This window comes from Papaver somniferum, unplaced genomic scaffold (assembly GCF_003573695.1).
Source record: "Papaver somniferum cultivar HN1 unplaced genomic scaffold, ASM357369v1 unplaced-scaffold_76, whole genome shotgun sequence".
NCBI lineage: Eukaryota > Viridiplantae > Streptophyta > Magnoliopsida > Ranunculales > Papaveraceae > Papaver > Papaver somniferum.
In genome coordinates this window covers 1,839,223-1,860,856 of record NW_020650526.1, presented here as the reverse complement: position 1 = coordinate 1,860,856, position 21,634 = coordinate 1,839,223, and the positions used below count along the sequence as shown (strand labels likewise).

The 21,634-nt window shown below is 37.0% G+C and overlaps 1 long non-coding RNA gene and 1 pseudogene across 1 annotated transcript; both read left to right on the top strand.

Annotated features, from left to right (window-relative positions):
- Positions 1-8,508: 8,508 nt before the first annotated feature.
- LOC113344331 lies at positions 8,509-9,126 on the top strand. The gene is made up of 2 exons (XR_003357764.1): positions 8,509-8,726; positions 8,896-9,126. It is a non-coding gene; the product is annotated as an uncharacterized LOC113344331 (long non-coding RNA).
- An 8,228-nt stretch (positions 9,127-17,354) lies between these two features.
- Positions 17,355-21,634, top strand: LOC113344371 (annotated as a pseudogene).

Here is a 21,634-nt window from a genome sequence, read left to right as displayed (position 1 = left end):
TTGGTTAGCGTTATCCTGAATTGGAATAAGTTTATAGGCTTTGGAGTTTAATAATGCAACTAAAACGTTTCCCTCATACTCCCAAACTTAAACCTAACATTGTCCTCAATGTTCTGAAGATAAAAATAAAAGCATGAACAAGGATAAATTGTTACCACTTGAAGCAAAAGAAATAAGGAATGATATTACCGTGTCGCATTAGCTTGGGTTACTTCCCATGAAGTGCTAAGTTTAAAGTCTTCAGTTATACATTAAATACCACAAAATGGATAGTCATCTTTCAAAATCATATATTAATTACCGAAACAACTGCGGGTCATCAAAACCATATAAAGCTGACACAATTATGAGACAACTGCACCGGATAAGAAAAATGAACAGATGGAGTACAACCTGATCTAAAATTTCTTGCAAGACAACTGGGTTAATATATGGTGCCCACTTAGGATATATATGAGTGTCTCGATAAACAGATTCATCCGACCTATGAGTCTATAATATCTAGATTTCCTCCTTGACAGTATCATAATTATTGGGTTAAGGAGTCTCAAGAGACTCAAGTAATACCTCATACGCACAAAGCTCGAGTTCCAATTTATGGACTTCCAATAGGGATAGTTAAGGATCACAAGAACCATCACTACCCCCAAACTTAGGGTAACCACTACTCTCAGAAAGACCTTTAACTATTTATTGAATTTTCGGATCTTTAGAGTCTGAAAAATACGCGAGAGCTTCCTCTAGATAACTACCCCTAAACTTAGCGTAGTCATTACTCTGTGAAATACCTAGAACTATTGCTTGAATCTCTAGGTCCTTAAAGTCTTTAAAATATTCAAGATATTCTTCTAGAGAATGATTACTTCCATTACTCTCAGAAAGACCTAAAACTATTGCTTGAATTTCAGGGTCCTTAGAGTCTTTAAATTACCCGAGAGCTTCTTCTAGAGACTGATCAAATAAAGTTTCGTGCCAATTATCCTGAACTAAATCCCGAACTAATGTGTTAATCATATTCTTTCTTCTAAATCATCGATCTCAGAAGGTTGTCTAGTAGCATTAAAGACATTTAGTTCAGTGGTCATATTTTTGATGGTGGATTTTCGGCAAAGGCTAAAATCGTAAAATCATGATCTTGCATATTTCTGACACGGTTTCAGACACGTATGTGAAACTCATATTTTAGGATTCGTGAAAGCTCATTTCACAAACACCCTCTCAGAGCATGCATGAATATGTGATTCGTAATGCCTCTCAACTGAGATTTCGAAACTTCGCATATTTCATCAATACTTCTGTATAGGAAACAATAATGATTGGACAGACATATTGCATGCTAGTATAGAGTGTTAACGTCTTCATGATGTCTCAATGTTCCTTGACTATATAGAACTAATATTCAGAGCGAGTATGATGTCTCTACCATCTTATACCTCGATTCTCGAATAAACGTTCCCAGATATATTGCATGCTAGTATAGAGCAACTCATAGATTAATTCTAGTGCAACAATTGAATTCCTAGAAAATAATCTGTTTTATCTCATTACTCCGCTTCATAGATTATTCTCAGCTGAATTCCATGGATTAGTAAGAGATATTCAATGTATCTTATTACTTCGTTTCATGACTTATTGTTAGTTGAATTCCACGAATTAGTAATAAATATTCACTTTTCGGGCATTTAGGCCAACACTGAGTAACCCCCAAGAAAATAGTGCGAGTGTACTTAACAATAATGCATGAATGAGCACCCAAATATGCATAAGTGAGCACCCAAATGCACTAACGAGCATTCAAAAATATGGGTGAACGAGAAAACCTATGCAAAATAGGGAAATGAAATAATATAAAATAAAATGACAAGAAGCACATGGGACCGGGCCCACTGGCCAGCCGGTCATGCCGCCGTGGCCGGTCCCGGTTCACCTTTATTTTATTTTACCCTGTTATATTATTGGGTTGGGATCCGGTAATAAAATTTCTAGCCCATTAGATATGATTCATCCGATGGTTAACAAATTCAGCTGACATGTCACCTAACCATCACTATTCTCTGTTTGGAGGTATCTACCTCCAATTCAAGAAAAGAAATTTTAGGAAATGATTCACGGAGAAATTATTTTTTTTTATCCGAAAAAAAGAAACATATCTAAATGGATTAAACCACCCGTGTTCTGTCCACCCCTTCATTACAATATCGATATGAGGGAGATGAATCTCAGAAGATAGGTTTAACTGAACATTGTCCAGACAAAAACAAGAGAGCGTAAATCAAATCCAGACCAGTTTTGATAACTACGAGAATGGATGCATAATCTTGTAAGGTTTTTTTGCCACTCTATTAGTTACAGTACTAATTAAATTTAATTTAGTTAATTCAAAGTATTTCCTGATTAGGGTTCCATTCTCCTTTCGATTGTTTGTGTATTTGAATCTTCCATCTATCACAACAACGTATTATTCTATCAACAGGTATATGATTCTTCTTTCATCGCTTTCAAACTCCATTTTGTGACCTAAATCCGCCGCCCATTGAAAACTTGTTGCTGCTCCATGCTTGATCAGATCCTCTTTGGTGGTGAAGGAGGATGGATATCCCTTTGCTCCTTTGCAGTGACCTGCATAATTGGTAAGTATTAAGCTAAAACCCTCCATTTCCATATCATTCCTTGGAACCTGTATTGCAACATTTATTTTGGATTCACGGAGAAATTCAAGGGATATTTTCCAAAACTTATCCAGCGTGATTTCCTGAACATAAATTTAGTTTTTGATCACCATTTCTCCATGGTCATGATTATCCTGGGAACTTAATTTTATTTTCTCGATCTCTTTGTCTTATGCTGGGCGAAGCAAATCTTTGCATTACATTTTGACAAATATAAGAGACAAAGAAATAAATTATATTGTAAACCTTTTAAAATTTGTAACCCTATAGCTAGGGATTGGGTAGTTCTCCAAAGAGACTAACAACGACAAGGAATAATGCTGAATATATCAGTTTTATGAATCACTTCGGTTATAATACTTTACAATGAATGGGTACAAGGATGTGCTTAGGAAATTGGACTGGCTATTTTGTTATGTAATGCTAATTATTGAACAAAGATGATTAGTGGATGATAACGATGATTAATAACGAGTTTAGATTTTGGATACAAATTTTCAGTTTTTTCAGCCATAACATATTTTCTTTTTGAACAAATTTAGGATGATAACCAAACAAAAAACAGAGTCGGTCAAACTGCCACATCGGCAACAACATGAACCATCAGATATAAAATATCTAACGCTCTGTGGAGTTTGTTATTAGATTTTTTCATGCGATCCCGATTATTATTTTCCTTGTCTCTTGAAAACTCCTTGTTTGAGTGAACTTCCTCGTTTGAGCACAACTCTTAGTTTCTCCATATTTCCTCACATGATGAAAAATAATAATATAAAATATGGAAGAGCACGGGACTGAGCACATGGATCGGCCAGCCATTCCTTGGCCGTGGCCGTTCCCACACCTACCTAATTTATTATTTTATTATTAATATTTCTTCTCTCATCTCATAAAACTCCCTGGTTTGAGCAAAAAAAACTAATTTTTCCATATTTCTCAAATGTTTCCTAAACTGCCAAAAAGCCAAAAAGTCAAATGGTCACACCACCATCCGGGCTTCTCACAACAAATATTAAAATATCATTATTTTAAAATTCTCAAATATTGGTCGCACGAGCAAAGTTCTACTTTCTCATTCAAGCAAAATCGAGAGTTTCAGTCAAGATCAAACTCTTCTAAAAATCCAAAATATTGCTCGAACGCGCACCAGAAAATACCAAAATTCTCAGAATTGAGTTGCGAGAAATATGGTGACATAGGCATTCTACCTTGACCGACCAAGGTCGGACCCATGGCTTACAGAATCTGGTCCCACACCCTATTATGATTTTGACCTAATTAGTCTTCCGTAACTCATATTGGGTTCAAACTCTTTCCAAACAACTTGGAATTTGATCAATCGACCATCACTTGGTCCCACGACCACCGGGGTCAGTTTCATAACCCCCTGTCTGTCCGTCCTCTCTCCATAATTAGGTTTTACCACTTAATGCTCAGGCGAGCACTATTTTTAATAATGATTAAACGAGCATTTAATCATCCTTTTTCCAACATGTCTACAAAGGATTTTGGTGCATTCTCATCCGACCGCCTGGGCGCTACATGGTCGGACACTCATCCCATGTAGCCGGTCTCTCTCTCACTCATTGGTTAATTTTCAATGAATTATCAATTGATCAACAATCGATCAAAATTAGGGTTACAAACCAAATACTCTGCAAATCATAATTCTTATCAAGTTCAAACGCTAATAATTTTTTGTTGATCCAGCAATCAACATCCTAATTAATTATACAACATGTGGTCCAGGTACCAGTATTTTTAATTAATATTTTATTTGGTCTCGCTACCAATAATTGAAGAATCGAGTAATATTGCTCAAACGAGCAATATTTGCACAAACAAACAATATTTTCTTAAACTAACAATATTTATTTTGCTCATGTATCAACACTAAATTGCTTGAGTTAGCAAAATACACAATGGGTTCAGGACTAATTGATTCAATTATCAATTGCTCGACCGAGCAATATTCCTGATGTTGATTCAATTATCAACATTCGAGAATTCTATTGATCCAACAATCAATATTCTAATTCATATTTAATGTTTTGGTCCTGCTACCGACATTTTTGCTCGACTGAGCAACATGGTTCGAATATACGACCATCCAATAATTCTGATTCTTACTTTGTCATTTGATCATTCATGGTATACTAGATCAGAAATGAGCATTCTGTATAATTCAACAATATCTTTGATTTATTGTCGAATACTCGACATACCAAAATAAGTCCTTGATCGAGCAATCTCATCGGACGCTCGATCCAAATATCGTTATTACCTAGACTTGTAAAATGATATATCACAATTCATCAAGACTCAACGTCTTTCCATTATTTTGTCTCATCAGGCACCTTATGCTCAATCCACGAGTCTCATAGAATACCACATTCTTTCATTATGCTCGACTCATCAAGGATAAGACTCATCGTCTAGTCAAGTCAACAACTGACTAATCAAATACACGCCTGATTGCAGACTCCACATTCATGAGACATCAATCACGTCACATGGGGGATATTCATTAGGGTTTTGTTCTAGCAGCCTATGCATGTGTGTACACCCACGATGAGAAATATGAGTAAGTCGTGCAAGCATTTGAGGAATTTAGCAAAGTAGTGGATGGACAATCAACCAAGTCTCCGCACGACATGGAACTGGTTTAACCTCGATTTCCCACTTTCCCGCTCTTTCACTTCAGCAACCGTCACACTTACTGGGCCAATGTGTCTACTATTCTTGTAATATAAATAAGTTCCTGAATCCAAGATTGAACAACAATAATTTCGACCAACAAGAAATTAACACTTAATTGATCAGAACTGATCTCATCCGAACTCAACAGTTCACAAAAACTTGCAGAAACCTTCAACAATTTAAAATCCTTGAACATCATTGATCTCACACACTTCTCAACTTCCCTCCTACGGATCGACACCCATCCCTTTGTAACCGAATTGACTCTGGAATGACCGTTTTCTTGGTTTAGGCCGGAATGCTACAGATTGATCTCTCGAACTCAAAGAACTCCCGTGCAGTACATCTGTTTGAAAAAGGTTTAGGTAATTTGCTCGGTCGAGGTGTCTCTGCCCGCATGCTCGAGTCTCCACTTTCCTAAATAAATCAGCAAATCGTTTTCACCCATCAATATATTGGCAACCACAGTGGGATATTAATCTCTCGGTTGCAATCCGAATTCCTCAAAAATGTTTGATCTTAGGTCAGGTTCGGTTACAAATCCTAACCCAAACGGTGCTATCACTAGTAACAATGGTGGTACTCTATTCACTACTCCCGCTTCCAACAACGGCGTCACTGATACCACTCCTCCTCAAACCAACATCGGAAATAACCATCTCTTCAGCCGATGTCCCGAAGAAATAAGAGAAAATCCCCCTACCATAGTTGGTCTCATGAAGGTTCAGGAAATTCTCTCTAAGAATCAAATAAACATGGCTACAACGCAGAAATAATTATGCAATTATATCAACTCTCACAGATAAGTTTTCGCCCGAACAAGCTCAACCCAAACGTCAGGCGGAAAAAAGAAAATCCAAGGAAGTACCCTCAGCTGCTGATCCAAAAATCTCCCCAATCCAGATTCCGGAAGATGACGAAGTCGCTGCAGACAACCCGCCAGCGAAAGATCCATTCAGTTCCATCACTCGAGAGTATTTGGAACGTCTATTGGAGAATCGTGGAAAACATAAGATATCATTTTTTCATCGCCACCAACCTCCATACCCAACTGCTACATAGATAATTCCTCTTCCGAATGGTTATACTTCTCCAACGTTCACACTCTATGATGCAACGGGTAATGCTCGAGAACATGTTTCTCGATTCCTGGAATCATTGGGCGAACACGAGCACAACCATGTTATCCGTCTGAAGGAATTTTCAAAGTCTCTGACAGGCAGAGCATACACCACCAGGAAGCATTGCCAGTTGGGGAGAAATGATTAACGATTTTTATCGGAAATATTTATTCGTCTCGGAACAAGTTACTCTTTCCGATCTGGGAAGGATGTTTCAGAAGAACAATGAGCATCCAAACGACTATGTGAAAAAATTTAGAGTCCAAGCTTTGGATTGCCATGGTCCAAATGTCACTGAACAACAACTTGCAGACTTGTGCATTAACGGAATGATCTCGGTCTATAGAGCTTTACTGGAAAATCTCTGATTCCATACTTTCTCAGAGATTCAAGATGACAATTAGGTGATTAATTCTGTTCCTGAACGTTTTATAGGCTTATGCAGACAGGTTTTTGGGGCAGATCTTGATTACATTGTATTATCGCAACATGTTTCACTGATGCTTATTATTCTTACACGGTTGAGACAGTTGAATGTTGTGTATTGGTTGTTTATTGTTGATAGAACGTTTCTTCTATATTAACCAATGTCACAATAGGATAAAATGAATGTCTGGTTCAAATGTTGTTTATTTTTTGTTTAAATGAGTATTTATATTGGATTTGAGTTACTGTCATAGCTATTACTTTTCCTGTAATCGAGTCACTCTACCTTTGTCACTCTTGCCTGGAGAAACGGCAAAATCGGAACAACAAATTACCAAGAGCAAGATAACAAGTGATCTTTAGGTCTCAATTTCGGTATTGAGGATTGGCCATCCAAATGGACTTTGTATATCCATATGGTTTAAATGGAAGGAGAAATATTGACGATTGGCTTTACAATGTTCCAAATCTGCAATGAACCTTGTTCTAAAACATGTTTGTTTCTCACACCAAATAAAAATGTTGAGGATTGGTCTAATCAAACACCTAAGAGGGTGACTTAACAATCAAATGAAACTGTTATCATCCAGAAGTATATATGTCCCAGCAGGCAGATGCCAAAATGGACATAGGATTCATCCGCTCATAAACGATGCATTTTTCTTGCAAATCTTTGAGGAGTTAGTGCTGGTGATAAGGGTTAACAAGATCATATATCTTTCCTTTTTTTTAATAGTCGGTTTTCTTGACGTCAATTTAGGCTAGTTAATATTTTTGTAATTAACAAGATTTTATTTTTAATTTGGAGAAGGGTGTCGTGGGAGTATAAATCAAAAACTTAAATTTGTTGAAAACTATCCAAAAAAGAAAAGAAAAATATCGGCTTCTCATTGGTCCCTCATGCCCTCTTTAATTTTTGCCCCCATCAAAAACAATTCCGACTTTTACAGCCAACCGTTATTCCACATATCGTTCATTGATATCTGAAATATTGGGTATCAAACTACTATTGTGAGGAAATTCTCTTCAAAGAAAAAGTATCGCGAAGAAAAAAGAAGAAAATTAAACATATTGATGTAAATGACAATATAGCATAATTATAGAGTTATTGTGTGATGATACTGATATTTGATTTCGAAACTCGTCAGGCCCCTAAATCCTAGGGAAAAATCAAAAGAAAAATAATATTACATCATATTACACTGGTTACACCTTCAAATTTTCAAATAAATGCATAGATGAGACTATAAAGTAGTAATCAATAGTAATAAGTGAATGATTATTAAGATAATTAAATTATCTGCGAAATTAATCACAAAAAAGAAAAAGAAAAATCACGAATCACCATCATATGTTTATATGGCATTTCCTGAATTAATTGTTAAGTCATACATATCATGCATTCGTATATGGAAATTAAAGAAAATATATGGATATCCAATGTTCATGCATTAGAAAACATATGCATATTAAAAAAATTAAAGAAAAAGATATTGTGCATGAAATACGATCAATATGGTAATCAAATCAAACTTAATGAAAAACACCTTATATATTTCGAAATTTGTACACATACGCGGCCGTATGAGCAAGACAAGTAGTCGTCGGATTCTAACCACTTAAAAATTGCTTCTGTTCTCCTGATACTTACCAATGGCTTCTGTTTCCAGCAAGGTTTTGTTATTCATGTTGGTTCTTGTGGCCTATTCATCGTTTGTTAATGTCGAAGCATCTCGATCTGTAGAAGGTGCCGGTCAATCTGTGGTTATCAACCTCAAGAGTCTCGCTCCCGGTCATGTTCTCACTACTGGTATGAACATATATGCCAAAAACATTATTTTGTATAATTTTTTTGTTTTTAAAGATTGAATGGTTCGGACGATGAATAGGTTTGCACTTTCGAATTTTCATTCCCTTTGATGAAGTTAACTAGAATCCTAGCTAACACTAATTTTGGGTTCGTGTGTTTTCTCTTGTAGCTTGCGATTGGCAATGTCGTGGTTGTTGCCAATGCAGAATTCATGCTGACGGTAGAACACAATGCACGGATTGCTGTCAGTAGGCTTGATACCTTTATCTAATTTAGCACGAAATAAAACCATGTAAACCTTGTCTTCATTTTCTTTCTTCTGAAATTAAGAAAGTTAATAACATATGTAATCCGGTCGGAGTACAAGATTTTTATGGATATTTTTCGAAGTTTTATTCGATGCAGAGAGAGAGCAAAATAAAATAAAATTGAGGTAGAGAGAAACAGCAGTTGTCTCACTAATTAGGAACGGCGCCATATATTTTCCTGGCTTTGACTAAACTACCCCTATTAGAAAGGCACCAATTACAACATCACCAACATCAAAAGGATCCACTTAAGTATAATCTATCTTATAATCCTTCACAAAATCCTCCTCAAAGCAACATAAATCCAACAAAATTGATCAAATTAATATAGAGAACAAAATTTGTGTTTGATTTTTTTCTGAAACAAAGAATCCAACGCAAAAATAAAATGAACTGGTTTTGAACAGGTGGGTGAATAATTGCGAATTGCGACCACAACATATACGGATTCTAAACCTGCATAATTTCTACAGAACTAGTGACAAAACCCCTAGGTGAACAAACTAGTGATAAGAAAAAACCGGTCATATTGGTTCTACCAAATAAAATTGGGACAAAAACCCCAAACCAAATAATAATGTGTAAATTTAGTTTTTGTTACTTTTAAAAAAGCCAAACATACCCTTCGACCTTTTCTTCTTCTTCTCTGATTTCTTCTTTCTTCCGTCTCCTTCTCCCACCACCATCATCACCAGCAGCAACAATGGAACTGCACGAGAAGAACAGCGCTGATTCAAGAGGTGAAGAATTCGAGAGACGTTTTCTCTTATTCATTTCCCTAAAACTGAGAAAAGAGGACAATTCTTGTTAAGTTTTTCCGATTTTAGGTTTCAGTTTGTTAATCAGATTATAGGGTTTGTTGTCCAGTTTGTTAATCAAATTTTAGGGTTTCCTCATCTGATTTCAGGTTGTTTATGAGAGTTCATAGTTGGAACTCTTTCATCATCTGATTTTAGGGTTTCACTGTCACCTGCGTAAGCCTCTCTCCACCCTCAGGTAAGCTTATCTTAATCGGATTGATCAAGTGAAGCGCTTCAGATCTGAGGTTTGTTATTCCCTTTTCTGTTGTGATTTGAAGTATTTTAGATTTTTTAGTATTCTGCAATATAAACCCTAATCTCTTGTGAGAGTGTCATTTGCAGTCTGTACTCTTAATTAGAATCCATTGGAGACGAAGTAGGGTTCAAGTGTTGAAGTTGCAGCTGCTCTAAAAACTACAAAAAGTGGAGATAGAATTGATGTGTGTTGTGTTGATGAGTCTGAGAAGATGAGAAGTAGAGTTCTGGTAGGAGGTTGTATGATACTGTAGCTGTAGAAGATGAATTCTGGTGGTGGATAAGAATCTGGTTTGAATTGAGAAGATGGTTTGCATCTGCAACTCAGTTTTGGAGACAACCAGTGATGAATAATGGGTATTGTGTTGTGCTGTATCTGGTGGATTCTGCAGTGAATGGAGCGATGGATTATGGAGCTTCTAAAATACAGTGGCTAGGGTTGCAGTTGAGAATTGAGATTGTGCTATGTGCAGTATGGAAAGAAGCAATTGCAGGTGAAATTCTTGAATGGGAAATTGAGTTATGGAAGAGTGAATGGAACTGAATTACTGTGTGGGCTGAGCTGAGCTGAACTGAAGTTGATGGTTGAACTGAGTGCAGTCACGCCATGGCATTTCAGGTGGTCTGGAATTGAGATTGGTAAGGGTTCAGCTGGTGCTAGTTGTGCTGTTGAGAAGTTGATGTTGCAGAGCTGAAGTGAGTGCTGGGAAGGCTGAACTGAGAATGGGTTGAGCAGTAGCTGGAGATTGAAGCAACTACTTTATTTTTTGCTGATTTGGGGTTTAGATCTGTGGATATATGTACTTACTGATCTGTTTTTTATTTTTGGTTTTCTATGCTTTTGTGTTGCTGGTGGTGGTGTTGGCATCTAAGGTTTGGTATTCTATGGTGGAGTTGGGTTTGCAGGAGGTTGTTGGTCTTTCTAAAGCTCTGGTGGTGGTGAATTTTCAGCTGGTGGAGGTTCTGTAGTAATAACAGTTGCATCATGAGCTTCAACAGCTTCTGAGGGAGGTGGTTCTGCAGGGGGTTGAGTAGAATCTGAAGCATAGGCTGAGGATATATGAAGATTAATACGAGAAATCAAAATTGGAAGTGAATGATTATGATGATGAAGAAGAGTGATGGAGAGGTTTGTTCTTTGAAACCTTTAAGAGTAAAATTTCATTATTTGTTTGAAGTCATTTGAATTTATTGACGTGTTTTCTATTTTTAGTTTTCTGATATTGCAGTAAGAAGATGAAGATGATGAGTAGAAGTAGAAGCAGCTTTAGCCCCCTTTTGATTTTGGTTTTCTTAAAAATTGTGAAGAATAATTTTCAATTGTCTGAATTGTGATCATGTTGTATTAACTGCTATTGGTTTATATGCTCTATGTTAATTACCTGCAAAAATGTTTGGAGGATGTAAAATAATACATTTGTTGTTCGAATGACGATGAATGCTTAAGCCTTGCAAACAAGGGCTGGAGTCGATTGTGAGGAACGCAATCATCCGCATTTGAAGTATGCTAATCGTGCCTGTTGTAGGATTTAATCGTTGTCGACTATATTAGTAATACTCCAGTCTGAAGTATCTTTCTTTTTTCTGTTGTCAGTCATGCTACTTTTATGGTTCTTTTTTGTTAGTAAGCTAGAATTATATCTTTTAGGTACATGATCTTTTTGAATTATGTTTTTCTGAAGGAAGAATGAGTACTCTTTGATAAATTTGGTGCTGAGTAAAATGAATGGGTGAATGCATATATGTAAGGCAATTCGCAAGCGTTCTATCCCTATCGAGCCTTCCAAATGTGGAACAGTTGAGATTGGAGATCTTGTCGTTTGCTTCCAGGTCATGTCATGTTATATTTTGATCAATTCTGCTCTTTAGTACTTTTTAAAGTTTATTTTATCATGTCTAATTAAGCTTCCTGGGTTTGTATTCAGGAGAGTGAAGCTCAGGCAATCTTTGACGCCCATGTTCTGGAAATCCGCAGGACATTACTGGAACAAATGCTGCATATGTAGGGCGTCCACACGCCATTCCTAAGTGGAATGGTCTCCTACCTAAATCAGGAGAAATGCTATGTTTCCTTCTCCAGTCATCACTCTTTAGAATTTTTATCCTAATTTGCATATGCTACTTCTGCTATAGAACCATCTAGTTGTTTTCTGAGTTGTTTCAGTACTTCTATTTTCACCCAGTGTTTTCTTTTGTTGATATTTAATATATGTATTGAGTATAAGTGACAATATCTAAGGATGATATTGTAGTTCTTGCGGGGCTGTTGACAAGAAAATCCATCGAGGAACGATGTGAACAGCTAAGAGATGGAGTTGAAATGGGCAGTCCTGATTATATGATAAAGATACGGTGCAGGAGAGGCTATCGTATTAACATTCCATTCTAAATTAATTAACTAGTTAATTTGATCTGTGGTTATGGAGTAGCAAAACTATGTTATGGCCACTCAGAACCGTACAACCATAGTGTGGTTATGGTGTTGGTCGCGGTGGTTATTGGTGAAATGACAATGTGGAAAAATGATGAAACCAATTTCGGTTTCATCTAGTTTTGGTGAAACCAACTTTGGTTTCATCATTTTTGCCTAGTTTATTTTGGTTTGGTTTTCATCACTGAAGTTGTGTTGGCGAAATGACAATATGTGGAAAAATGATGAAACCTAATTAGGTTTTATCTAGTTTTGGTCATTTTTGCCTAGTTTATTTTGGTTTGGTTTCATCATTGAAGCTGTGTTGGCGAAATGACAATATGTGGAAAAATGATGAAACCTAATTAGGTTTCATCTAGTTTTGGTGAAACCAATTTTGGTTTCATCATTTTTTCTGTTTGGTTTCATCATTTTTTTCTTATTTTGTTGAATATTGATCAATGAAATTCATTTTTTGTAGCGGTGGCGGTCGGCGATAATGGTGGTGTTGCTGGTGGTGGTGGTTGGCGATAATGGTGGTGTTGCTGGTGGTGGTGGTTGGCGATAATGGTGGTGTTGCTGGTGGTGGTCGGCGGTAATGGTGGTGTTGCTGGTGGTGGTGGTTGGCGGTAATGGTGGTGTTGGTGGTGGTGGTGGTTGGCGGTAATGGTGGTGTGGTGGTGGTGGTGGTGGTTGGCGACAATGGTGGTGTTGCTGGGGTGGTGGTGGTCGGCGATAATGGTGGTGTTGCTGGTGGTGGTGGTTGGCGACAGTGGTGGTCGGCGGTGGCGCGGTGGTGGATTTCGGGGATGGAGGTGGTGGCGTTGTGTTGGGTGGCGGTGGCGGTGGTGCGGTGGTGGTTGGCGGCGGCGGTGGTGGAGGCGGTGGCGGAGGCGGTGGTTGGCGGCGGCGTTGGCGCGGTGGTGGTTGGTGGTGGTGGAGGTGGTGGCGCGGTGGTGGTTGGCGGCGATGGAGGAGGTGGCGCGGTGGTGGTTGGCGGTGGAGGTGGTGATGGTGGTGGTTGGTAACGGTGGTGGCGGCGGTTGACAGTGGTTGTTTTTGGCGACGGCGGTGGTCAGTGGTGGCGGCACAGTGGTGGTTCTGCTGGTGGTGTTATTTTGTGGTGGTGATAATATAATAGAAATTAATGGTGGGGTTGATTTTTATTTTTGTTGGGGTGATTTAAAATTAAAGGTGGGGTTGTTTTTTATTTTTGTTGGGGTAATTTAAACTAGAAGGCTAATATAGACAATTTATGTTAAATGGGGTTTTTTTAAACAATTTGTTTTGTTGGAGTTTTTGTATATGGATAGTGACACCTTTGGGGTTATAACTCGCGGCCCGTAATTTCTAAGCCCACACAACCACTAAGATTGCTTGAAATTGGAACGGAAGGAAATGAAAGTAAACTTAGTCGATCAGTCACTCACTCACATGGAAATATCTCGACAAAATACCTGGCTATTTTGCAGCCTAGCATTACGTGATAAATTAAGACATTTATAAGTAAAATGAAAAACCCTGAAATCAACTACCGCTAATTCATCCTCAAAACTTGAAAAAATTGTGATTTTTATTTTGAGAAAAATAAATCCAGAATTGTCAAAATGATCCCAGAATTGGTACATGTTTATTCACTCGTAAAATGATTTTAGTGTTGACATTTTTAAATCTAGTGGATAATCCAGAATCGGTTCTTATTAGCTTCCACATAAACCGATTCTTAGAATCGGAAATCATAAATGTCCACCTAGCCCAACTTTATCATACTTTCAAAAACAAAATATTCATTACAGTTTTGGGAAATCAGCACATTACATTATTTAGCAAACTAGCGCATTACGTAGAACAACTTCAGTATACGAATTCTATAATTTCACCTATCAATACATCGCCAATGAACCTCCGAGCATGACGGTACAACACCTTATATTCCTTGTGGTGAATGAACTTTCCTTCCCCATGCAGTATTCACCATAGGCATTGAATCGCCTCAGCTAAAATGAAATGAAATACTCAATGTTAATGTGCAAATAGTAAACGATGAGATAGGTGAAAAATGTCGGATTACTCACTTTTTCAAGAGGAGGGGTTTGGGGATTATTGTCGTTCACCATCTTGCTAACTATACCATATTCTCGTGCTTTTGTTTTTATGTATCCGAATCAATACGCCAAATCTCTCCATTTACGGTCCTTAGAATTTATGGTGCGTTCGTAATAGAACTCTTTCACTCTCGCCAAAATTTCTGGGGGGAGGGGACAAAGACAAAAAACAGCTTATGTATGCTTAGTTGGACAGATGTCTGTAAACCAGTAGAATATGAAGACCTAAGAATGGGGGATCTTGAGGTCAATATATAACATGTCCCTTCTCGCTAAAATGGCATGTAGGATTTTCTCCAATAATAGTTCTGATGTTACTAAATTTTTGAAAGCAAAATATTACCGTAATTGTGATTTCCGGATTTGTGATACTAAGAACAAGAGCACGGTTAGTTGGAAAAATATAATTAAAGTTGTATAATATGGAACATAAGGAATGGGGATAATGTCGACTTGTGGAATGATTCATGGGTCGAACCACCCTTTATCAGTTACTGCAGATGTAAATGATTAGAATGTTACCTAATCCGTTGGTTTAAGATATTTTAGATAGTAATACAAGGAAATGGGATCTTAGAGCTTCTCCTATGGATTGTATGTGAAGATAAACGTGTAAGTCCACATAGGATTGACATTCATTTTTCATAAAATTCTTCTCCAACCCAAAATCTTAAATTAATGTGAAGATGACACGACTTAATTTTTATTAGACATTGTCAAGGTGAATGTCAAGTTTTAGACATTCACCTTGACAATGTCAAGCTATCCTAGTAAGCTTTTATTAACTAAAATAAATTCCAATATACTAAATGACCATTTTTAGTTTTAATAAAATCTTAAAATTACTAAAAATAAAATCTACATTTAATTAAAAAAAAATTCACAACCAACACCATTGGGTCCAGATCGTCTGTGTCACTGCTTGGGTGTGCCCTATGTGCCACACCAATAGAATGATGCCAAATATTTCCTCCCATTAACGATAACTAACGAACTAACTAGATTTTCTATATATAACAGCAGTCATTTAGGAAAGATAATCAATTATGGACTAAAAAAGAGATTACCAGTATATAGAAAATCTATTTAGTTAGTCATGGTTAATGAGAGGAATGATGTGGCGTGTTTCTATTGGTATGGCACATAGGGCACACACAAGCAGGAAATGAATTATTTTTTCACCCTAAATTGAAGTTAACATTGGGATGAGGATGTCTTGTTTGTGGTTCCACATAGGAAACACACAAAAAATCATTGGAGAAGCTCTTATAGCTATTGATTATTTTAGATACTAATAGAAGTATAGGGTGATTGACATGGTTGTTCCATAGATTTATCCCGGAAATGATTAACTTACCGCAATTTTGTCCCGCAAAAAATCCCGCCTGAGATACAGGGCAGGGCCCACTTGAAACCCTTTCTAATCCCAATGTAGAGAGGTGCTCACGTGACCGCACGATCCCATCACGGGATGCATTGCGGGAGAACAGTGTGGTGAGTGTATCACTACTCGATATATCCTAGGGAGGGATATTTAGAGTTGAATTGTGACGATACTTCTTACCATCTGAACCATGCTGGGGCAGGTGGCGTCATTAGAGGAGAACAAGGTAGTTATCGGGCCTGTTATGCTAAGCATTTATACAGAATTGACAATAATGTTGCAGAGGTTTGGGCCATTAGAGATGATCTGTAATTGACGAAGGATCTATAGATTAAAAAAGTTGAAATTGAGAGTGACTCCACCGATAATATTCAGTTATGCAAGAAGGAGGTAACAATTTCATGGATCATGATTGTTTGGTTGCGGATGTTATTATATGGTTTTGAAAGAATGTTTTGGAGATGTTATTTTTCAGCAAAGATACAGAGAGTCAAATATTATGGTGGACTATTTGTCAAAGGAAAATGCAGCTAAAAGGATGAAAGGTGCGTGGATGTCTCGCTCTCCTGATGATATTTGTCGCTTGCTTGGCGTCAAGGTATTGAAAGCGTGAAGCGAAACATGAAGCGTTTTTTATTTTTGAGAAGCGATGCGTAGGTTGAATCGTGAATTGGCGATTCATGATTAATGGTGAATCGTATATGATTTGGTATGTTATAAATAGGCATGTAACATTTATAAATATAAAATATAGTCAAATATTATTGCAAATAACCATGTTGAGCAGGGATTGAGCACTCATATATTAAACACACACACAAGGTGGTAGGTTCAGATCCCACTATCCTATTAGAAACATTATTTCTTGAAGTTTGACCATTTTACATTTCTGATTTTGGTCAAAATCATGGACTACGTGCTTCTCATTCCAAGCGTTTCATATGTACGAGTCATAGGGTTCTGAAAAAATTTGAAGGAAAGCATACGCTTTTAAAAACCATGCTTTGCGTTGATATTGCTGTAGTTCTGATACAAGAACTGTGAGAGCGTGTGATTAGTTTTTGTGCCAGTTGGCTGTGTAACAAACAACGCAAAATAAAAAAACTTTTAAAAAGCATAGGCATGCCACATGTAGTTAGGAAATCACCGTTGAGTTGCATTTAACTAATGATTTTGTATTTTGTCTACTGCGAATGAATCGGCAACTATATATTTGCTTATTAAAATTCAACTTACTCTTAAAATAATGATGATAATCTAACCTTTTCTTGGAATCAAACAGCACTAGTCATATTTCCTCTCCGTGACTGCAGCATCTCTTTTGATCTCTCTATATCACAAGTGCTACACGTTTTTCTAACCCACCATGAACAAAGAAGAACCTGTGACCCCTGTGGGGCGGCTGTTCTTGCAAGAAGAAGGAAATCAAGTTATCAATTGCATAATCAATGCCAAATACCCAATCAACATAGAATCCGTTAAAGCCGAAATAGAAAACTCCATTTTGATTCAGCACCCAAGATTTCAAAGTGTTTTAGTAAGAAACAAGAATGGAAGAGAATACTGAGGTGATGTAAATTTAGACAAACACATATTTGTCATTCAAGACATTGACCATGGTGATTCGCCGTCCGACGTTCTTAGCAACGACGAGATCGTGAATGGGTATTTGGCAGATCTTACTGTTTCATCGCCTCTCAACATTGATAAACCATTATGGGAAATACATATATTGAAGGACCAAAACTGCGTAGTATTGAGAATTCATCATGATTTAGGTGATGGGGTATCTTTAATGTCTTTAAGAGGGACTTCAAATCACGGGAATAGCAATGGTTAACCTTAGAGAACATCCTGGATTACAGGTCCGATACTTTAACGACTTCGCATTCTCTCTTATTGCATAATTCTGGCCTACATAGAGTAGTAGCAGACTTCTTTCCAAAGAAGATGCACGGTACAAACCCTTTCATCCAAGGGATGCAAGCGTAATCACGACCTTGCATCTGTTTTAAAGAGTTGTCTGCTAACCTTTCTCGTGAACTTACTTTTACAGGAGATGTCAAGTTTGGTGAAGAGCAGTTCGGTGACAAGTTGGTGGGGTAACAAATTTGCCTTCCTTTTACTCCCAATTTATCCCCATAAAAATGTTGGTAATGATGCACTTCAATATGTCAAGAACGCCAAAGAAATGCTCGACAAGAAGAAACTATCGTTAGAAGCTCATTTCACTTATGCGATCAGTAAATTAGCGATGTCACTTTTGGGTCCGAAGGTAATAAATTAATCAACAAGATTCTATAACTTGAAGAATCGATATTTGTATAACTTAAAATTTGATTTATTTGTGTTTATGGGTCACGTACTTTCTTAACAACAGGGTTTTCTGTAATACAAGTTTTACGATATCGAATGTGGTTGGTCCACAAAAAGAGATTATGTTTGGAGGAAATCCTACAACTTCAATTAGTGCAACTTCGTGCAGTTTACCCCATGTAAGAAGCTTTTGCCTTTTCAATGATTTGTTTCTGTTTTGTGTTGGCTGTGTCTGGGTTCATGGATTCTAAATAATGAAACTGCAGGCACTGACAATGCATATGGTAAGTTACGCTGGAAAAGCAGAAATACAAATTCTTGTGGCTAAAGACATTATTCCAGACCCTCAGTTCCTCGCCAAGGGTTTTGAAAATGCATTGCTTGAAATGAAGGAGGCTTCTGTTAAGACCTGAGAAATTCGATTAAAGTAGTGGTGCTCCTCCGGCAAATATTACTCAGTAAGAAGCTAATACTACGTGAGAAGTGTATCTGCAATTTACTTCACTTGATATTTACTCTGGTGCAAATGAGAGTATGCTGAAACAAACTTGCGTGTTTAGAGTCTCAGAAGCATATTTCAAACTCTCAAAGCAATATCAAATCGGATATGTTCCAAATTCTTGGTGAACTTTATAGGAAGTGTCGCCCAGTAAGGCAGTCAACCCCTTATCAAGATGTCATTTTTACAAGGCTTGTAGCCCTTGTTTTGTCAACAATAAAGACTGCACCATAAGGCCAGCTCAATAGCTTATCTAAAAAATCACAACAGAACAAAAATGGCTACCTTTAAAGAAGGAAAATTCATTCTAACACACTAGACGGAAACACATTATAAGGATTCAATGCCAGAAACAGCACTCCATTGGCATACACGGTTCATCATTCACAAGACGGCCTTTTTATTTTCTTTTTAGGCAAAGAAGGTTAAGCATAATTTTTTTTTGGAATAAAGTACAAGCAGCCTAGAACTCAGGTCATAGGCCCAAATTACAAACCCAATCTCTAATTAGAAACCACTATGTCTCTAATTAGAGACCCATTTCAAGATTAGACGTTTTGCTTTGCTTCATTCATGGTTGTTAGATGAGTTTTCTTTTGTACTAACTACTAACTGATAGGGTGAGTATGATATGGATTGGGCCGAATTTAGCCTCATCTTCATCCAGTCCCATACATCGATATTAAGTTTGACATTCATATCCAATTCAGCATCCAACGAATTTGCATGAAAATGACAAGAATTTCGATTAATAACAAGTGTCATGAACAACACTAAAACAATTCATAATCATAATAAATGACAAAGCAGTATTGCAAAGTGAAAAATATAGTAATAATTATTTTCTCTGTTCCTTCCAAGTTCAATCCCTAAAATTCTATGGAAATAATGCTAAAAAATAAAATGCATATTGTAATAATTATAGGTATATGTTATACTAACCTCATATTTTACAAAACAATTATAGGTATATATATTATCACCCATAAGGTAATAGGTGTAGTTGTCCTGCGTATTTTCAAGACAACATCCGCACCTACGTCCTGTCTATTAATATAGATCGGACGTCAATCCGTAAAAAACGGGTGGGCCTGATTGGATCCTTAATTCTCACCCCCCCCCCCACCAACTAAAGGAAATTTCATGGTCAAGTTGATATATGGATCAAGATGACATATTCTTCTCAAAAAAGAAACTTAAAGTGTTGAAATGCAGTGTCTGGAATTCGTGGTGGTCCTTAGTGTAGCACAAACTCTACCCTTAAATGTTAGAGCACTACTCGCTCGAACTCGCAAGTTTTTTTTATCTTGAGCTTGTTGTCAATGTAAATAGCACAAAACAATAGCTTGCTCTCTAGTCTACTTAAGTCAAGTTTCAGACTAGGTTAGAATATGGTAGTTGAGTATCACACATCACTGAATAACCCTCGAAAATGGAAGACTGGAGATAAAACGAATACGTTTGGAGAACTTCATCAACAAAGAGGTTTGTGAAGATTGAAGCATTTTTATTCACAAGTATTACCAGTCTATCTATGTGAGACTATATCGTATGATATATAATATATATTGCAAATAAGAAATCTCGAGTCAAGCTTGTCTTGTTAAACGTCTCGTAATATGATTCAAGCAAGAGTTGTTCATATACTTGACAAACTTAGTTAAGAACAATTTATTGTTCATAAACTATTGTTGATTCAAGTAATCATTTGAATATTGCCCAAGCAATGGTTTTCATCATTTATGGTAATTAGTAAAGTTTCAAATTGATTAAAGAGAGTTTCAGAACTATTGAAATTTTGGTCACATGAAGGTACACGTACCCAGTAAGCATATTATTGTCTTCTGAGTTCCGGAATAGGGGTAAGTACGGATACCTAATATACATACCCTTTAGTTCTGATTTCATGTAAAGGGGTGAGGTACGCGTACCCGGTACCCGTATCTTGGCCATCTAAATTCACAAACTGGTCCATAGGTACGCGTACCCTTTTGCATACCTACCCAGTACGAACTAAAGCAGATGCATTCAGACTATTTTCTAAAATATGTTTGCATTGCTATGACTCTTATAAACACCTTTATAATATTTTGAATACTAATTCACTTTGTGTTTGTGTTTCATGACTCAAATCTTAAATGTTGAACGAACACGACTTTGCTTATTATTTCTAAAGGTTACTTGCCGAGAACTATCAGTGTACACGGTTCCAATACTATGGACCATAGTGTATATTCTTCTATCTTATTTCAAGACAAACTTTCCACGTGCTTACATGAACTCCTAACAAGAGTTTCATCTAAACAGAGAAAGTGTTAGCTTAAATCTCAAGTTTTCTTAACTTGAATTCTAAGCAGCGCTAATCTTGAAAATCTATAAACAGAGAGACTCAAGAAACCAGGAAATTCAATCCCTGGTACTTCTGTGTCCTAGTAGTTTGTTAAAGTCGTTCTCAATGGACCTAGGTTTCCTCTGGGATACACAAATAGGTTTACGACTTAAAGACTTCACTTGGGTATTCTTGAAGCCAGATCCAACTATCTTTACCTTGATAGTCCATGTACCTTGATCTTGTTCTTTTTATCATCGAGGTTTTGCAACTTCGTCCAGTTTACCCCATGTAAGAAGCTTTTGCCTTTTCAATGATTTGTTTCTGTTTTGTGCTGGCTGTGTCTGGGTTCATGGATTCTAAATAATGAAACTGCAGGCACTGACAATGCATATGGTAAGTTACGCTGGAAAAGCAGAAATGAAAATTCTTGTGGCTAAAGACATTATTCCAGACCCTCAGTTCCTCTCCAAGGGTTTTGAAGATGCATTGCTTGAAATGA